Here is a 6332-nt window from a genome sequence, read left to right as displayed (position 1 = left end):
TAACTGATTATGGCCTCGTCCACAATCGTAACCATATCCTGCCTTCCCTGAGTACCAGGTTTCAACTGGTAGCAGAGCGTGGTTACGATTGTAATATCGCCATTTGAGTTACTGTTGGTCTGATTCGGTAATCTCTGTTACTGTTGTACGATTTCTGCCTTTGGTGTTTTGTTCTGTTTTAGGTGATCAACTCTGTAATGGCGGTCAGGCAGTGCCCCGGGATCGACCTATTGAGGAAGGACCACCTCATTTATGAGCTGGCGATAAGACACCAGCCCATTGAGGGTAGAGACTTTGCACCCAGCTTGCATTTTACCGTTCATCAGCCAGTTGACGTCACGCCGGATGTTGTGGGTGAGACAAAGGCAGCCACTGAGTTTTTGTTTAAGGGGCTCCGGAAAGGCTCAAAATCATTAAAAGTTCAATTTTTACTTTTTTGCGTTTTATGAATCTGCAGACTATTACCTTTTAATAGATATACGAGTATAATTTATTCAATTCCGAAGACTACAACTATTTTTAAATTTTTTTTGAAATGTGTTCGACATGGGCGTGACCCACTGTGGCGCTGTTAAACTGCTGTCAAATGGTGTTATTATTAACGTCCGTGTTCATCAGGTACATTTTAGTGATGTGAGATAAAGTATGTGTTGTGGCTAACCTGTGATGGTTCAATATATATCGCTGGTGTGATTGTCGATTGTTTCATGCTTATTTATTCTGTCGTTATCTCGAAAATATTCGTAATTAATTCTGTTTCTTGAGTCTCTGTTTTGTTGAAGTATAATAATGAGTAAAAGTAAAGTTATTAGAAATCCTCTGAAGGCTTTTAAGAAAAGGAGAAATGTTGGAAAGCCAAAGGTATGTGTTATTACTGTAAACAATAAAGACGATAACCAAGTGAGTGAACCTAACCTCTCAAGTACACCTGCCCATAGCAGTCAAAGTGGGAAACAAAATACTTCACAGAAGAAGCTTGGTTCAATGAGTGAAAACTATGAATGTTTTATGGGCGAATCGGATGTGAATGAAACATTTGATATGTCGATTCTCAAAGGAATTTTTTCAAACTGTGTAAGATGTATTCATTGTAGTGAAGTTGTTCTGGAACTCTCCATAACAAAGCACGTAGGACTTGCTAGTGAAATACAACTGAAATGTGATAAGTGTTCATACATGACCACCTTTTGGAACAGTGTTGCAGTAACTGCAACTGAAGAAAATGGTAGCAAAATCTACGAACACAACAACGAGCGATGCTTGCTTTAGACGAGGAACGCCTTCGGGCTGCAGACAGGGCTGTAAAGAATCTAGAAATACAAGCAAGAGTAAACAGGAGGAGGAACAAGAGGAAGCTGGAGGAGGAGTTTGCAGAGGATGAAGATAATCCATCCTATGGACCTGGAATGCACTAAAAAGTTAATCCAATCTTTGTCGCTCGATTCCCAAAACTTTTATTTTCTCATACTAATTACATGTTTTCTAAGGATCTTCCAAACATATTTGTTTCAAACTTTCAGTAAATGTTACACAGTACCTTCTGCATAATTTAACGCAGCCTTTTTCCAAAAAACTGTATATTTTTGAATATATAAATAAAAAATTGCAAAAAGAGTTGTGAATTTTCATTACAATTGAAAAAAATCATCTTTAATAACTGAACTAAAATTTTGTAAGATCCCTGTGTTAAGTTGTAGCCCATATTCCAATAAATAATCTGTAAAAAGTTCAACTTCCTACCTCAAATACTTTGTGAGGAAAGATGTAATTTATAAGCGTTATTTTAACATTGCAAGTATAGGGCGTTCCGGAGCCCCTTAATGCTGTTAGGAGTCATGAGTATGATATCGACTTTTTAGAGGGCACTCAACCTAGTGGCAGTAAGACAGGGTATGGGCACAGTTGATACATTTAACCAACCGGGTATCTGACTCAAGGGCATTAAAATTAGAGGATTGTGATGAGAAATCAACCGCTGAGTTCGGGTCTTTGGTTAACGAATTGCAGTTTAAGGTCACATGTTTAGAGCTTGATGGGAAGAGGACCGGGGAGCAGGATTTGTTACCTACCGAGCGGTGCGCTATGAACCCGGGAATAACGCCCTTATGTCCTCCGAGGGGTCAGTCGGGGCGTTTGCTAAATTGCCTAATCCCCTGCTGCATCTGTTTCGAGACGTTACAGAATTAGCAATAGACCGACTCGAGCAAATTGAAAGATTGTTATGGATGTTGGTTTTGTAAGTAGGCTGTTTAGGTTTTATATTGGTAACGCCACGTGGCGCTCTATATGAAAATCACTGACTGTGCTATGTGCAGTCTGAGGCTGGTCGGCATTGCCGTAATATTCGCTATTGTAGTGTTGGGCTGTTGGCTGTTAACAGCGCGTAGCGTTGCTCAGTTGGAGGTGAGCCGCCAGCAGTGGAGGATGTGGGGAGAGAGATGGCGGAGTTTTGAGAGCGGATGATCTGGACGTGTGTCCATCAGACCGTCCCATTTTTGGGACATTGGCCAAATGCGCTATCCAATTCACAACATTATTCTCCATGCATAATATTGTAAGAAACAACACAAACAATAAATAAAGAATATTTTAATATTATTGAATGTCTATTCAGTATGAAGCAAAACACTTGTCGTGTACATCAACATTGCACTTATCACAAATTTTTGTTTTTTTTCCTTGCAGTAAGCACATCTCTTCTGTGTTTTACTTGGCACAATGAAATGATTTCAAGATCTTGTCGTACATCTGTGCTCACCCATCCTCCCATCAATTTGCTTCCTTGTGGTCCTCTGCGTTTTGGTACTGATCCTGTTTTTTTTTATGTCTCCGTCGGACATCCAAAAGTGAGAGCTTCTCTCTAAAGTACCGTCTACATCTTGTACAACAGACTCATTGTTCAATACATTTTTGTCAATGTCTTCTTCATCTGTTATTACATCTGCATCGGGTGGAATAATCGCCAATTCTACGTCATCATCTTCATCGTCATTCTCTTGATGGTTCGCTAGTTCTGCTAGAATTTCTTCAAGTGTAAGTCCACGCGGCATGTTTTTATCCTGTTGGAATCTTAAAATTCGAATAGAACATGAAAAAAAGCAGATATAAAGAACGTAAAATGCAATTCTTCTCTGTATAATACATGTATACAAGAATAGAACACACCAACAATAAATGATAGGGTAACATGCCATTGTCGCATTATTGGGACGCATAAAATGTATCCATATTGCACTTACTTGAAAAAAATCTGAAGTATACTTAATCTTACATGGACATCCATATGTTCATAACACCCGCACAACTAAATTACAGCTCATTGTCGTCCAGGAACTACCAGCAGACATACAGTGCTGCCAAGTGCGAGAACAAAAAATCGGCAAGTTTATAATTTTCCTGGCGTGAAGTACTTAGAAAAAAGTTCTTTATTTTACATTTACAGGCATTATAGCAGTTAGTTGAACCTACAGGTGCAACAATAAAGGCTAAAAGCTCCATTGCTTACGTAGAAATAAGTGAAATATACGCGTCCCAAAAAAGCGACAATGGCCAGTAATGGGTTAAGTTCGCTTCTAGTCAGAAATTTGGGTTCCGTACCAAACGTATGGCGCATCGAGATGCGGGAATGGTGGCTATTGATGCTAACGTTAGTGAGTTTGTTCTCGCCCATCTTTCTTCCCAGCAGGCCTCTGAACTTGTTGGAGAGGCTCCTAGAGCTTTTCTGTATAGACTCGGGGTTACTAACGATCTTGACTACCATATCCGTCTGTCTGACCATATTCCTCTCAGGTAGTCCCCATATCGTCTCTCAACGACTAAGATGAAGATGCTAAGGGGAAATATCTCCAGAATGCTTGAGCGGGGAGTTATTAGGCCTTCTACCTCCGCGGGACTTTCGGCCTGTTGTTGACTAGCGTCGCCTAAATAAGAAGGTTCCTTTACCTGGTCTTCATCACTCTTTTACTTGGTTTGTCGGGGCTAATTGGTTTGCTGTACTCGACCTGAATCAAGCCTATTATCAGGTTCCCTTAACCGAAGAATGTAAACACGTTACAGCGTTTTGTACTGATTGGAATTTGTTTGACTTTAATAGGGTCCCCTTTGGTTTGGCTACTGGCGCAGCCGTCCTTACTCGTTTGCTGGATAAGATTCTTGGAGACTTGAAATTAGCCTGTGTTTACAATTACCTGGACGATTTGGTAATCGGAACACGTGAGGCAATACTGACCTTACGAGTTATCTTGGAAGAAAGATTAAGGAAAGGCAAACCTACGTTTCTAGCATTTGTAGACGTAGAGAAAGCTTTTGACAATGTTGACTGGAATACTCTCTTTCAAATTCTAAAGGTGGCACGGGTAAAATACAGGGAGCGAAAGGCTATTTACAATTTGTACAGAAACCAGATGGCAGTTATAAGAGTCGAGGGACATGAAAGGGAAGCAGTGGTTGGGAATGGAGTACGACAGGGTTGTAGCCTCTCCCCGATGTTATTCAATCTGTATATTGAGCAAGCAGTAAAGGAAACAAAAGAAAAATTCGGAGTAGGTATTAAAATCAATGGAGAAGAAATAAAAACGTTGAGGTTCGCCGATGAGATTGTAATTCTGTCAGAGACAGCAAAGGACTTGGAAGAGCAGATGAACGGAATGGATGGTGTCTTGAAGGGAGGATATAAGATGAACATCAACAAAAGCAAAACGAGGATAATGGAATGTAGTCGAATTAAGTCGGGTGATGCTGCGGGAATTAGGTTAGGAAATGAGACACTTAAAGTAGTAAAGGAGTTTTGCTATTTGGGGAGCAAAATAACTGATGATGGTCGAAGTAGAGAGGATATAAAATGTAGACTGGCAATGGCAAGGAAAGCGTTTCTGAAGAAGAAAAATTTGTTAACATCGAGTATAGATTTAAGTGTGAGGAAGTCATTTCTGAAAGTATTTGTATGGAGTGTAGCCACGTATGGAAGTGAAACATGGACGGTAAATAGTTTGGACAAGAATAGAATAGAAACTTTCGAAATGTGGTGCTACAGAAGAATGCTGATGATTAGATGGGTAGATCACATAACTAATGAGGAAGTATTGAATAGGATTGGGGAGAAAAGAAGTTTGTGGCACAACTTGACCAGAAGAAGGGATCGGTTGGTAGGACATGTTCTGAGGCATCAAGGGATGACCAATTTAGTATTGGAGGGCAGCGTGGAGGGTAAAAATCGTAGGGGGAGACCAAGAGATGAATACACTAAGCAGATTGAGAAGGATGTAGGTTGCAGTAGGTACTGGGAGAGGAAGAAGCTAGCGCAGGATAGAGTAGCATGGAGAGCTGCATCAAACCAGTCTCTGGACTGAAGACCACAACAACAACAACAACAACAACAACAACTTAGTTTCAAGAGTATTTGGAACGTTTCCAGCAAGTTTTTGCTAGGTTGCAGGGGGCCGGTTTGACTGTTAAACCCAATAAGGTGAGATTAGCCAGGCAGCAGGTATCCTTCTTAGGTCACCTGGTATCAGGCGAGAGTGTTCGCATTGATCAGGAGCAGACTAAGGCCTTGAGAGCCCTTCCGCCGCCCACTGATAATCGAGGGATTGCCAAATTCATAGGGATGGCGAATTAATTTAGGCGTTTTGTCCCTACTTTTGGTCAGCTGGCGGCTCGTCTAAATGAACTGCACCGAAAAGGGATGCGCTTTGAATGAGGAACTGCTCAAGAGGCCACGTTTGAGCATATTAAGGCGGCTATCGCCAGACCTCTCCTTCTTGGAGTGCCTGATTTTAATAAGAAATTTATTGTCCAAACTGACGCATCAAATGCGGGAATTTGGGCAGTTTTCCTCCAGGAATTCGAAGGTCAAAGGCAGCCATTAGCATACACGTCTCGTCGGTTAACCAGCGCCGAACTTAAATATTGTGTTTACGAATGTGAGGCATTGTAAGTCTTGTTCGCGCTGGATAAATACTGGTTTTACCTCGAACATAATTCCAGCTAGAGACCAACAGTCAAGCCTTAAGCTGTGTGCTAGCCAGGCCGCGTAAGACTGGCCGTATCCCGAGGTGGGCGGTACGCATTTCGGCGTCTCAGGCCGAGGTTAAGCACATTACAGGCACTGAGAATGTGCTCGCGGCCGTGTGTTTACTGGACAACCATCTGGTGAGCGCGCCCAAAAAGCTGCGGAAGGCAATCTTAGTTGTGTCGTGTTAGGCGGTATTTCTCATTTGTTTAGTGACACTGCCGCCCATCAGGGTCAGGACCCCACTTGGGGACCGGTTAAGAAATGGCTTTCGGCGGGCGAGCATTTGGATGAATACATTATCAGGAAATGCAGTTTGTGT

This window comes from Schistocerca americana, chromosome 9 (genome assembly GCF_021461395.2).
Source record: "Schistocerca americana isolate TAMUIC-IGC-003095 chromosome 9, iqSchAmer2.1, whole genome shotgun sequence".
Lineage (NCBI taxonomy): Eukaryota > Metazoa > Arthropoda > Insecta > Orthoptera > Acrididae > Schistocerca > Schistocerca americana.
The sequence above is the reverse complement of the archived record's forward strand: the minus strand, read 5'-3'. Positions refer to the sequence as shown.